At 55.7% G+C, this 13,932-nt stretch overlaps 1 long non-coding RNA gene across 1 annotated transcript; it reads right to left on the bottom strand.

Annotated features, from left to right (window-relative positions):
• Nucleotides 1–2,127: 2,127 nt before the first annotated feature.
• On the bottom strand, nt 2,128–4,625 carry LOC147572223 (uncharacterized). The gene is made up of 2 exons (XR_015245752.1): nt 3,894–4,625; nt 2,128–3,750 (listed from the first exon to the last, which is right to left on the bottom strand). It is a non-coding gene; the product is annotated as an uncharacterized LOC147572223 (long non-coding RNA).
• Between the last annotated feature and the right edge of the window lie 9,307 nt (nt 4,626–13,932).

The following is a 13,932-nucleotide window of genomic DNA, read 5'->3' as shown; positions in this document are numbered from 1 at the left end:
CTTGCCTCAGTCCACTTGTCATACGTCCCCAGGCCTGAACACCCTCTACAAGTCAAGTCTTGTGTGGCCAGTTGGGATGGGGGGCGAGGGGGGGTATGGATGGTGGAGAAGAGAGGAGGCTTTTCCCTGCACAAATTCCTTTTTGCCAGAGACAGCAAGCTGACTTTCAAAAACATGCTCAAATTCACAGATCATCACCGAAATAAGAAGTGAAAGAGAGGGGCACCTGGGGGGCTCAGTCGGTTGATCGTCCGACTGCTGATTCCGGGCTCGGGTCATGAGCTCACGGTTCGTGAGTTCAAACCCCAAGCCAGGCTCTGTGCTGATAGTGTGGCGCCTTCCTGGGATTGTCTCCCTCTTTCTCTCTCTCTCTGTCTCTCTCTCTCTCTCTCTCTCTCCCTATCCCCCACTCATGTGCATGCTCTCTGTCTCTCAAAATAAATAAATAAACTTAAACAAAAAAAGAAGTGGAAGAGAATACCACTTCCATATATCAAATTGACAGTCAGGATAATCATGTTCAGTGTTGACAAGGCTGTGGAAAAAAGGGAACTCACATACACTGTTGGAAACTGACACTTCCCAGACCTTTGTACGACAAGGGAGGGCTGATGAAATACAGGAATTCCGTGGGGGGAGCTCGAGGAAAAGCCTTCTCACCCTCCCCCTCTTTTCTTCTTTGTGGCGTCTGGAACTTGCAACAAGATGGCTAGAGTTAGAGCAGCCATTTTGCGACCTTGAGGACAGAAGCCACACACCGAGGAACAGAAAAATACAAGTAGCCTGGGACCTCGATGCTTCGCAGAGTCACCACTCCTGCCCTGACCTGCTTGCCTACAGGCTTTTTCTGAACACCAGAGAAAAACAACCCCATCATTTGTTTAGGTCACCACGATTAGATCTCTCTCACGGCAGCCCACGAGAGTACAGTAGAGAGAGTCCAGAATACGGAGAGTATAGTAGGCCCCCTTGTTCGTGGTTTCACTCTCTGCTGTCATCACAGTCGGGAGGCAGATGACTCTCCCTGTGACAGCCGTAGCCTAACGCCATATCACAACGCCTGCGTCCTTCGCCTCCCTTCCCCTCGTCACACGGGCATTTTATCATCTGACACCATCCTCGGAAGGAGGAGAGTGAGTGCAGGACAGTGAGATATTTTGAGAGAGAAAGCACATACACGTAGCTTTTATGATAGTGCAAGGTTATGATTGTCCTGTTTTCGTTAATTAGTATCATTAATCTCTGTGCCTGACTTGTAAATCAACCTTCATCACAGGTGTGTGTGCACAGGAGCGACTACAGTCTCCATGGGGTTTGGGACTCTGTGGCCTCAGGCATCACCGGGGGTCTCGGGACGCATCTCCCGTGGGTGAGGGGGCACTACTATCTTTCTAAAAGACACAGATATTGGTTGTAACATTGCTTTAGAATAACGTTAGCAGCCTAAACACCCCTAGCTCCCACTTTCCTGAGGCTTTCTGCGTCCGACCCCCAGCTCAGCACGCAAGATCCCGACCCTCAACCTCTGTCTCATAGCGAAACTAAACTTGGGTCTAGTTCAGCACGTGCCTCCCCGGCTGCTAGGGAACCAGACGTGTAATTCTAATATTTCTAAATGTCTGGAAAGGAAGACACAAAGTACACAAGACTCAAGAAGTATAAACTGTGTAAAACCCCAAGTTACATCAGCAAAAACTGTAGGAGAAGTAGGAGAAACAAAATGGGATTCGTTCTCACGAAACCCAGGAACAGAAATAGAGGTCTGTTCGTAGCGTCAATAACGAGAGACAGAGTAGATGTAAATTCCTTATTTAGTATTTACAGGACACCACTAGTAAAATTAAAATTAAACTAGGAAGGGCGCCCAGAGCATCAGTCAGTTAGGCATCAGACCCTTGATTTCTGATCAGGTCATGATCTCGAGGTCGGTGAGATCGAGCCCCACGTCGAGCTCTGCGCTGACGGCACAGAACCTGCTGAGGACTCTCTCTCTCTACCCCTCCCCCTCTTGCTCTCTCTCTCTCTCTCTCTCTCAACGTAAATAAAACAAATTTTTAAAAAATTGAAAATGGGATGTTAACCTTCCAAATCTTTAGGAGGTAGAGAGGCAAAGAAATAAAGTCTATGTTGGTGGTTCATCAATTTTATGGCAAGATTGCAAAACGTATGTTAAAAGATTTTAAGCAGACAATCTCACGATATATTTGTCAATTTGGGAATTGCACATTTTAAAGCACACACCAAAAATTACAACCTGGAAAATATAAGATATCCATACCCAGGAAACAAACAATATGTTAAGATCTTACAGTTTGTGATGGTTTCGTACAACATTAGCTAATCCCTCAAGGCTCAGAATGGGTTTAGAAGAGACGTATGACGGGAGTAGGCGCACAGCCATACTTCCGTCTTCTTGAATATTGTGCAAGTTTGGATTTTTGAATTCAAGGATTCAGGCCTAGGGAAGGTAGGGAAGCTTAGACTGTTTACATTCCTCGTCTATTTTAAGGCAACGTCACAACAAACATCCGGGTCTGTTAGAAATACATTTGGGGGCTAGTCAGAGAGATCTCATCCTGGAGATCTAAACAAGTCTGAATCTGTGATGAGCTCCTTGTCCGATTCAGTTGGTGGTCTGTTTTGCATCATAGTGTGCAGATGGAGAGCTCATGCCAGGCGTGGGACAAGCCAGCTCTGGTTTTTCTTCTTCTTCACTTAAGTGTGCTGTCTTCAAGCCATGAATCCTGGGAGGGGATCTTTCTCGGCAACGCCACCTTTTTGTGCTGGTTCGGTCAGTGATATCCGTGCCCCCCAGACAGCAAGAATCTGGAGTCCAGCCAGTGGGTGGGAGGGCTCCTCCCGGGGCTGTTTGCTGTCACTGGGTAACAGACAGATCAGGCCAGGGTGCCAGTGAAATTCTATTACATGCTCGAAGTGGGGTTTTTTTCCCCTGATCAAAATGAAAGTATAAATAGACATTCTTGTATTTTCTTTGCATCCCTCACTGGATCATCTCATATAACACACTTTGGAGACCAGTACTTTATCTAAAAGGCTAGCTTTTTTGTTTTCATTTTATTTTAAAATGTACAGGAAAATATACCGAGAGGAACTGTATGTGAATGCCTATGACTAAATAATGGGCAGAGGCCCTGAGGAGAACTGTTCTGAGGGGACGTCCAGACGGCCCAGCTCAACATGCATTTCCTCAGGGAAACGCAAATCAAAACCACGAAATCACCTCCCGCCCGGTAGCGTAGCTGGAATCAAAGACACAAGGGGCAACGGGCGAAGACACGAGGGGCAAACTGGCACAGCCACTGTGGAAAACACTGTGGAGTTTCCCCAAAAACTAAAACATAGAAATGCCGTACGACCCCACAGTGTCACGCCTGGCTATTTACCTGAGGGCACTGGAATCCAGATTTCGGAGACTCTGCCCCCTCCCCACATTCACGGCGGCATAGTCGCAACGGCCAAGACGCGCGCGCACCCCAGGGTCCAGAGCGGGATGGGCAGATCACGGGGCATACACACCACAGGGAGTCCTAGTCAGCCACAAAAAGAAGGAGGTGGCCGTTTCATGACCACACGGACGGACGTCGAGGGCCATGTGTTAGGCGAACTAAGTGCGACAGAGAGAAAGACAGACTCGATGCGCTCACTTACGTGTGGATCCACACCTGTTACACTCACCCGTGATCAGCACCGGGGCCACGTAAGGAAACGTTGAATCGCCACATTGCACACCTGAAACCAACAATACACTGTGTGTTAATCAACCGGAATTTAAATAAAAACTTTTTAAAAAAGCAAGACTAAAAGCGGAACGCCCAGCCCTAGACTAGAGCGTGGTTGCCAGCAGCACGGGCTGGGGTGGGGAGGCAGCTCACACTTGCAGGGCTGAAATGAGTAAGTCCCGGGATCTAAGGCACAGCCTGGTGACTGAAATTAATACCGCCGCGTTATAGGGACGCCTGGGTGACTCAGTCGGTTGGGCGTCCGACCTCGGCTCGGGTCACGATCTCACGGTCTGTGGGTCCTCGCCCCGTATCCAGCTCTACGATGACAGGGAGGAGCCTGCTTGGGCTTCTCTCTCTCCCTCCCTCTCTCTCTGCCCCTCCCCTGCTCGTGCTGTCTCTCCCTCTCAAAATAAACAAACTTAAAAAAAATAATAGCCGGGGCGCCTGGGTGGCTCAGTTGGCTCAGTCCAACTTCAGCTCAGATCACGATCTCACAGTCCGTGAGTTCGAGTCCCACGTCAGGCTCTGTGCTGACAGCTTGGAGCCTGGAGCCTGCTTCTGATTCTGTGTCTCCCTGTCTCTCTGCCCCTCCCCCGTTCATGCTCCCTGTCTCAAAAATAAACAAACGTTAAAAACATTAAAAAAAAAAAAATAATAGCCGACATTAAGAAAAAGAAAATGCCACTGTGCTACAGACCAGAAGGGCACTGAGAGGGCGGACCCTGCGTGTCACGGCACCACCATGACGCGAGGTGTGGAGGTGCTAACTGTCCTGGTGTGGTGACATTTTCACAACGTGCATACAGTCACCACACTGTGTGTCCATTATGACTCAACAAAGATTGGCTCTGGGAGGCATGATAACAAGTGGTTTTCGTTCTTCTGTGTCAGTTTCTATGTTTTTCCAAATTTTATTTTATTTTATTTTTTTAACATTTATTTATTTTTGGACAGAGAGAGACAGAGCATGAACGGGGGAGGGGCAGAGAGAGAGGGAGACACAGAATCGGAAACAGGCTCCAGGCTCCGAGCCATCAGCCCAGAGCCCGACGCGGGGCTCGAACTCCCGGACCGCGAGATCATGACCTGGCTGAAGTCGGACGCTCAACCGACTGCGCCACCCAGGCGCCCCTGTTTTTCCAAATTTTAAATAATCAACATGGATTATTCTCATCAGAAAAACAAAAACTTATTTTTCAAATCCATACGCCTGTAGCTCAGCAGGTGGGGGGAGGCCAGTTGGTGCCACCAGTTGGTGGCAACAGATTCAAAGTGGGGGGTGGGGTGGGGGGTAGGAAGCGATGGCAGGGCGGGGACAGCCAGGGCAATAGGGGCAGGGGGTGGGGGGGATGGGCACAGGGAGGGCCGGGGGCTGGGCAGGAGTGGAGCAAGTGTGCTGGGTGTCCCTGCACTCAGGACTGTCAACAAAACAGACCCGACTGTGCTCCTTTGCTAGGCAAACAGGGCGAGCAGAATCTTATTTGCATGTGTCTGCACCTGTGAGGACGACCGTCCTTCCTGCTCGTGCACCTGACCCGTTTCTGCTCACTCCACGCAGCCCTGCCCTTTGCGTGCACGGAGGACAGAGGCGGGGGGTGCGTAGGAACGGGCGCCGTCCCTGGGTCACCTCAACCCCTCAGGCCCCACGGGAACCCCTTCTCTATTCGTAAACTGCTGGATCATGAGAAAAACTGTCAATAAGGAAACGACATGTCACTCCACACACACGAGGGAGCTGGGTCCCCGTGTCAGGCCCTGCTCGGAAGCTGCACTGGGTCATTTGATGTCCCAAGTAACATCTGGCTTAGGTGTCATTCTCTCCATTCGACGGGTGAGGCAAAACAAAGCTCAGGAAGGGACAGCCGGTGTTCCGGGATCTGGGACAATGTGCCCCAAATCTTAGGGCCAAAGGTGGCAGAACCAGACTTGGGGACCCAGGGGGTCTGACTGCAGAGCTCAGCCCCTCTCTCCACCCCGGGGGACTTTGGGGCCAAGTGCGGAGGCCAGGCTACCAAGTCTGGGTCACCCTACCCTGCTTCTGCCTGTGAGGAACCGAGGCTCGGGGAGGCCAGGTAAGAAGCCTGAGTTCAGAGCTACTAAGTGCACACAGGGTCCCAGTAGCCCCGAGATGCCGTCCCCTCTGGGACGCACAAAGCGGGGGACCCTCTGTGGCGCTCACTGTCCGCCCCCACCCCATGCAAAGTCTTCCGACCTCCAGTTGGGGGCTGGAAACACGGCCACTATTTGAAATAATGCTCTTCTCTCTGAGCTGTGCCTCCTTCCTACCCGGGCCTCGGGGAAATGATGACATGAGTATTTCTCAACGGGGAGACAGCCGCTCCACTAGGGTCTTCCCCCAGCCTGATTCTCTCCTCTTTGCCACCCAATGGTCACTGTGGCTTCCTGGTTAGGGTCAGGGACCCCATGGGGACAGGGAGCCGTCCAGGGAGTCCTGCTGGGTTTTTTCCTGGAGATACGGAGACATCCACACCGGCTCCCTTGTCCCCAGACCACACCACCGTGGTGCCACACAGAGTGTGACCCCAGCATTAGGCACCATTCTCAGAGAGCCCTGAGGGTGGCTGTGCGAGGGGTGCCCGGAAGCCAACTTTCTAACTTCTTATAAGTCAGTGGGTTTCCCCAGGATTCCTGCCCCTTCTTAAAAGAGTTTTGCCAGTACGATTTCCTAGAAAGGCAGTATTTGACTTACATTTTAAAATGGATTAACGTGTAGTCACACATAGTGTTTCCCTGTGTTGTTAATGTGGTGTCCATACTCTCGTTCCTGTCTGCAAACTGGTAAGACCAGAACCTGGACCAGAACCTGGTACCGCCTCGTCCCCGGGACCAACCTGTGGGGCCGGCCCGTGGGCGCCCCCTTCCCAGCATCGGGGGGCCTGGGGGGCTGACCTAGCAGCAGAATCCAGGCAGAGGAAGGAAGAATTTAAAGAGGAAAGACTGAGGACCCTGAGGGCACCCCACCCCCAGCTCTGGGACCTCAGGTCCAGGGACACGGGTTGTTCTGCACACAGGGCACAGTCAGCCTGAGAGATGCCTTATTCGTAGCCTCGGGCCAGCTAGTAAGACACACAAAAGTTCAGATCTGCAGGGGAGGCCTCAAGGCCCAGAGAGCCAGGCCGGGTGGGGGCAGGAGAGAGAGGAGGCGCTGGGGTCACGGGTGGGAGACACCCCGTGCTGACCTCCGCCTGCATCGCCCTGTCCTGCCCGTCCCTGTCGTCAGCTGTCCAGCAGTGAGGTGGACGAGGTGTGGGCCGCCTCGGCTCTCCCAGCAGGTGTGTGCAGGCGGGTGTGGCCCGGACCTACAGCCTTGATCAGGGGGGTGTGGCAGCAGCAATCCCCCCCCGAACCCCCCCCCTGGAAACCCAGTGTGTCCACAGAGCAGGGCCGGAGGGGTGTCCTCCACACGCCTCTCATCCAGGACACCCAGGAATGAGGGGCAGGAGAGGAGGGCACCTGGCAGCCGGCCCTGTCCTCTGGTGCCTCAGTTTCCCCTTCTTGGGCTGTTGTCTTTGAGAGGGACAAGCCCTGTGAGTGGGGGTGGGGCCATGGCACCTTTCCCAGTGGTTCTGGCAGGTTAAGGGCCGCCTGTCACCCCACTCTTCCCTGCACTCTGCTCTGACCTCACCCCCAGGCCCCCTGCCCTGTTCCCTGGCTCCCAATGAGCCCCCGGGGAACCCGCAGCGGCAAACACAAGAGGAACCGACAAGGGCCAGCCCCAGGGAGCGCGGGGGACAAGCTGACTGTGCACCCTGCACCTGCCCAGGCCGCCCTGGGGCCGCCCTTCCTCATCCCCCTCCCCGCTCCGCCCTGCAAACCAGGCTGGCTGCCCTCAGGCCTCTTCCAGGGGCCCAACCGGAGGCAGACACGGAGACCCGGGCAGCGAGGCTGGGAAGGGCCCTGCGCACCGGCTGGGCTGCGGTCAGGGTCAGGGTCAGGGTCAGGGTCAGGGCGCGGGCCAGGGGCGCCCCTGAGTCTCAGCCTCAGCAGGTGCAGGGCCTGCGGGCAAAGCTGTGCCGGCAGCGCCCCCTGGCGGAAGGAGCTGCAGCGGCGGCCGCGCGCGGCCCGGTCTCCCAGCCCCGCCTGCAGGGCCCAGGGAGCAGGTCTCTCCTGGACCCTGAAGGTGGACGGCACAGCCCTGCACCGGGCCAGGCCAGGTCAGCTCCGGCCAGACCCGGGTCTGAGCAAGGCGTTCAGGGGACAAGTTCTCTCCGGGTGCCTCGGGGCGCGCGTCCCTCCTGTTGCCTGGTTCCTCAGCCGTCCAGCGGGTGGTGGGTTATGGGGCAGCTCCGAGGCCCTTCTGGCCCTGGGATGCCAGGATTCTAGGTCAGGATGCACCCGATCTGGCTCCCTGATACCTGTCTGATCCCAATCTCCCAACTGTCCTGTCTGGGCTCACGTATGCTCTGGGCACCTGACCTCTGGCTCCTGGAGCACAACAGCCCAGGTCCCGCCTGAGGCCATGACACGGGCTGTCACCTCTGCCCGGGGAGCAGCTCCCCAGATGTCCACGGTCACTCCTCACCTCCTCTGGTCTCCTCTCAGAGGCGTCGTGGGGAGGCCGCTCCGACCTCCTGGTGTGACCTCGAAACCACACTCCCAGGCCCTGAGCCCCCCCCCCCCCCCCCCGCACCTGCTCTTTTCTCCAGAGCCCCTCCCCCTCTGTGTTGTGGGCACCGCCCACTGCCTTTCTCCTCCCAGTACAGTGAGGGGGGCGGAGCCCGGGCTGGGGGCTTCCGGCAGGGGTCTGTGCACCCAGTAGGAGCTCAGGAGCAGGCGTGGAAGGACCGAGTCCACCGTGGGAGGGTCCGGTTGGGGGCAGACGGTCCACCCTGAACAGCTCGCGGTCGGTGCCTGCACGTGGTCCTGCCGCTGAGACCAAACAGGGGTCACCAGACAGGAGCGGAGCTGCCCTGTGGGGACAGAGAGAAGGGGCTGGAGGGAGAGCCCGGCCCGGCCCGGCCAGGCCGCTGTGGCTCAGCGTGTCCACACGCAGGCACCCGGGTTACCTGCATCGGGGACTCCGGGTGCGAGCGGGGAGGGTGAGTTCTGCGGGAGGCTCCTCAGAGTGGGGGTGGGGCACGAGGTCAGAGAAATGGGGGAGACGCAGCAGACGGGTCCCTGCTGACCTGTTCAGGGTCCGACTCCAGCGGGAACGGCGGCAATGCTCTCGTCCGGGTTTCCCGGCACGAGGGGCGCGGAATTCTCACTCCTGTCTTTTGGAGCAGAGGTGCTATGGGCTCCTGCTACGCCAGCGTCCGCTCGTCGCCTGCCTGGGAGACGCCACTTTCAGGACAAAGCTCCGCGCTGAGCCGGGCACCAGGCCTTGGGGGTCCCTTCCCGTCTCTCCAATCTAGCACCCCCCCCCCCCCCCCCCCCAATGACGAGGCTTCTCCTTCCCAGGGACTCTCTGTGAGTCCCTGGACCTTTCCGCCCCTCCCACCCCGGAGCCAAACTCAGCTCTCACCCCCTTTCCGCACCCCTGCCTGTATGCTGTCTCCCCCATCCCTCTGCTTACTCCCCCTGCGTGACGTTTATATTTGCACCGTTGCCCCCCACCCCGTGCACCTGCTCCTGCCCCGGGTGGGGGGGGGGTAGGGAGGGGCTGGCTCCGGGTCCCGGTGGCACAGGAGCCGCTGCTGTGGAGCAGGACAAGTGGCCCCAAACGGAAGGACGTGCACGGCTCCTCGTCCGCAGGGACAGCAGGTCCTCACAGGCTCTGGAAGAAGGGGGCCGTGGCCCCTCCGGTTCCCCCAGGCCCCCCTGAGTCCTTAGTAGTTTCTCCCTCAGGGACCCTCTCTCCGCAAAATGTAGTGATCTCACCACCCAAATATGACGGGATTTTCCAGTGGATCATGTTCAGGGATGAGTGTAGAAAATCAGAAAAGAGAAAATACAAGCAGCTCAGAAACCTGGGGCTCATGTTCCAAGTTGCTGGTGTTCTAGACACACAAGTGCGGTGAGTAGGGAGAAGTGTGAATTGTTCCCAGCATGTGCCTCGTCACTCACATCTGTGAATAAATCCCAAGGCGGAAAAACCAAAAATATTGGGAACAATTTATGCTCAAAAGTTGCCACAGTGTTCTCTGTTAAAGACCCTCCCTTTGGGGCGCCTGGGTGGCGCAGTCGGTTAAGCGTCCGACTTCAGCCAGGTCACGATCTCGCGGTCCGTGAGTTCGAGCCCCGCGTCGGGCTCTGGGCTGATGGCTCGGAGCCTGGAGCCTGTTTCCGATTCTGTGTCTCCCTCTCTCTCTGCCCCTCCCCCGTTCATGCTCTGTCTCTCTCTGTCCCAAAAAAAATAAATAAAAACGTTAAAAAAAAAAAAAAAAAGACCCTCCCTTTAAAAAAAAAAAAGAATAAAAAAATTAAATTAAATTAAATTAATTAATTTAATTTAATTTAATTAAAAAAGACCTTCCCAGTTGTGGGAATAATACAGAGAGATCACAGCATAAACCTATAGGTGAATGAATTAAGGAAACACTCCACATAAGCAGCAGGGGTCAGGACAGGGACGCCCCGGCCCCCAGGAGTCTCCCTGTGGCCTCACGAATCCCAAAGTCCCCGTCCCCAGACGTGAGCCCTTGCCGCCTGTCTCCAGTTGGACCACCTCCATAGGCAGCAGGAACGGGATGGCCGAGTTGGCCTGTTCTGGGGGTGCACACAAGGCCGGTCACAGAGCCTGTGGTCTGTCACCTGCGGCCCCTCCCACTCGATCCCGACCTTCTTCCCGCGAGTCCTGGTGCGGGTGCCGGCACCTCTGTAGAGCAGGTGGGGAGGAGAGAGCCGCGGAGCCACAGGGGGTCCTGGAGAAGGCGCGGAGCCCCCTGCACAGGGCCCTGCACGCGGGGCACGCTCGAGGCCTGTGCCCCGCCCCCCGCCCCCCGCCCCAGCATGACGAGGGCCGGGCTCCCCAGGAGGCGGGACGTCCCCACTCTGTCTGCTCCGTCTGTGGAACCGACCTGCTTCCCAGCCTCCTCCTACCACCCCTTCCCCCAGCGAGTCCGGGCCCCTTCCCCCGGGTCCCCAGGGACACAGCTGTGTCTGCGGTCCACACGGCTCCCCTCCCGGGAGGCTTGCTCAGGATCCCTTCCAGGAACGGGACCAGGTTCTCCCAGGGGAGCCCCGCTCTGGGTCCCAGCCCGATTCTTCACCAGGACCCTCCCGGACGGGACGGGGCTGCTGCAGGTTCAGCCGGTGATTTCACACAAGCACGTGGGACAGGTTTAATCCGACTTTCAGAGGCAGAGGAATACGGAGGCTCTTGGGACATTTCTTCAAAGAAACCGAGGCAAGGACCATGAACCTGGAAAGTGGAGGCAGAGGGAAGTACAGGGTGGGAAAAAGGAAAAATGTAGAGTCTGGATGGGCAGCTGCTGGGAATCTGCTCAGGAGTAAAGCCAACACATTCCGGACGCAGGAGGTTTCTCCTGGAGACGGGCATTCTGGATACAATTGGAGGCTTTCTGGAGCATTGATGACCTCACTGGCCCCACACAGTCCCGGAGATTAACCCAGTGACCCCTGGAGCGTCTCCAAATCCCTCCGTGTTGAGAGCTCACTGGCTCAGGTCCATGGAGCCATTTGTCCCCGGACATGCAGGGAATGAGTGAAAAAGATGAGATTCTCACTGGGTCTGGTCCTAAAGCCGCTCTCCCAGCAGCTGACTGTGGCCCCGGTCCAGGAGGGTTTCCAGCCCGAAGCCCGCGGGTCAGCACAGAAGCCATGTTGCCCAGGGCGCATTCTCCAGCTCAGGGTCATGATCTCCTGCCACCAACCTGGGGATCCCCCCAGAAGGGGGAGGGCAAGAGCACTGGGGCAGGCTGCTGGGGTCATTTGAGCTGCTTATGGAGGGGTGAGCAGATATTCAACCCGAGTGGGAGGGACGGGCTTAGCCCAGGGGGTGGGGGCAGGTGGGCAACGGGGCTGCGGGGGGTCCCTCTCAGGTGTAAGGGACCGGGACGGACCCCTCCGAGTGGGGAGCTATTTCCCAGTTAACTCTCCATCTGGGTCTCTTGTCCCCTCTGTGTCCCCATGGAGGGGGCTCAAAGATCCACGGGCATGTTCTCAGGGGCTGCGGGTAGGGATCCATAGAGCCCACCCTCTCCCTGAGGGACCCTGTGATGGGGCCTGCGCCCCTGGGGTGGGCAGAGGCCTGAAGGGGTGTCATGGTCTGCCCTTCCCCGCCCCGCGAAGAGAGATGCCGAGAACCCGCCCAGCCCAGACCCACCAGAATCCTGTGACAAAGGAAGCAGGGCAGGAAGGGCTGGTGTCCCGTGTGGGTCTCCTGCATGGGGAGTGGGCACCGGTGGGCTTCTCTGGGTTGTGAGGAGATGTCGCCGGAATGGCTGATGGGTGGTTGAGAGCAAGGAGGAAAGTGGCCTGGGAGAACGGCCTTCAAGCCCCGGGTGGAAGGAGGGCGGTTTCCTCGGGGCTCCTCCAGCTCACCGTCTCTCAGGGTCCCCGGGGCCCTGTGGGGAGACCAGCCTGGGCTTCTGAGGTCAGCAACCTTGCGGGTCTGGGCCGCCCTGGAGGCACTGGCCCGTTCGTGGCCCGTTTGTGGCCCGTTTGTGGCCCGTTTGTGACGCAGGCTGTGCAGGGGGGCGGCTGTGGTCGGCAAAGGGCCTCTGTGGACCTCAGAGGCTTCTGACTTGCAGCCACAGGCCTGTTTCCTCTGGCTGGGGGTGTGAGAAAAGAGAGAGGCTGGCCTGGGGCAGGCCTGGCCTCCCCTCTCCCCCACTGTGGCTTCTCAAGGTCTGGAGGGACTTGGGGCTAGAAGGACCAGAGCCCCAGGAGCCCGGGCAGAAAGAGCTGCACTGGGGTCCTGAGGAGTGATTAATTATATACTTAGGTGTTGGAGGAGGTAAATAAAAAGGGAGGGGGAGGTTTCCAGAAGGACTTTTTTTTTTTAACCTTTAATGTTTTATTTAGTTTTGAGAGAGAGACAGAGACGGAGCCTGCATGGAGGAGGGAGACATCTGTGTCCAAAGCAGCTCCAGGCTCCGAGCTGTCAGCACAGACCCCCACGCAGGGCTCGACCTCAGGGCCAGCGAGATCATGACCTGAGCCGAAGTCGGACGCGTAACGGACTGAGCCACCCAGGCGCCCCTCCGGAAGGACTTTGCTGAGCTAAAGAGGACTCGTAAGATACCAGAGTCCTGCTGTTGTCAAGCGAAGGTTGTTTTCCCTCTGGTAAGACATTAACCTTAGGACAGGAGGGTTCCTGGAGAAACGTTCTACTCTGTATTTGCCTCAAGTATTTATCAACGGGCTGCAGGTTATAAATTTAATTTTATCTACATTTTCTTCCTGCCTTTGTTCCCCACAGCACGGCGGAGGGGCGGGTGCTGTTAGGGCTCCAGGAAATGGAGTCTATAGATTTCTGGAGATCGCCTTTTTTCTTGTAAATATTGTTTTTTCTGAAAGAGCGTAGAAAACTTTATAATTTTTTTTACATCAGACAAAATCAACCTTATTTTTTTATATATAATTTATTGTCAAATCGGCTAATATACAGTGTTACACACACTAGTATTTTTTTCCCTTTCCCCTCCCCCATGGTCTTCTGTTAAGTTTCTCAATATCCACATAGGAGTGAAAACATATGGTATCTGTCTTTTTCTGGCTGACTTATTTCACTCAGCATAATACCCTCCAGTTCCATCCACGTTGCTGCAAATGGCAGGATTTAATTCTTTCTCATTGCCAAGTATTATCCCGTTGTATATATAAACCACATCTTCTTTATCCATTCCTCGGTTGATGGACATTTGGGCTCTTTCCATAATTTGGCTATTGTTGAGAGTGCTGCTATAAACATTGGGGTACAAGTGCCCCTGTGCATCAGCACTCCTGTATCCCTTGGGTCAATTCCTAGCAGGATAAATTCCTATTGGTGGGTCGTAGGGTAGTTCTATTTTTAATTTTTTGAGGAAACTCCACACTGTTTTCCAGAGCGGCTGCACCAGTTTGCATTCCCACCAACAGTGCAAAAAACAAACAAACAAAAAACAAACAACAGTGGAACAGATCAATGAAACTAAGAGCTGGTTTTTTGAAAAAATAAACAAAATTGATAAACCTCTAGCCAGGCTTCTCAAAAAGAAAAGGGAGGGGGCGCCTGGGTGGCTCAGTCGGTTAAGCGTCCGACTTCAGCTCAGGTCACGATCTC

Source organism: Puma concolor, chromosome E4 (assembly GCF_028749965.1).
Source record: "Puma concolor isolate L17-30 chromosome E4, mPumCon1.1.hap2, whole genome shotgun sequence".
In the NCBI taxonomy this organism is placed as follows: domain Eukaryota; kingdom Metazoa; phylum Chordata; class Mammalia; order Carnivora; family Felidae; genus Puma; species Puma concolor.
The sequence above is the reverse complement of the archived record's forward strand: the minus strand, read 5'-3'. Positions and strand labels throughout refer to the sequence as shown.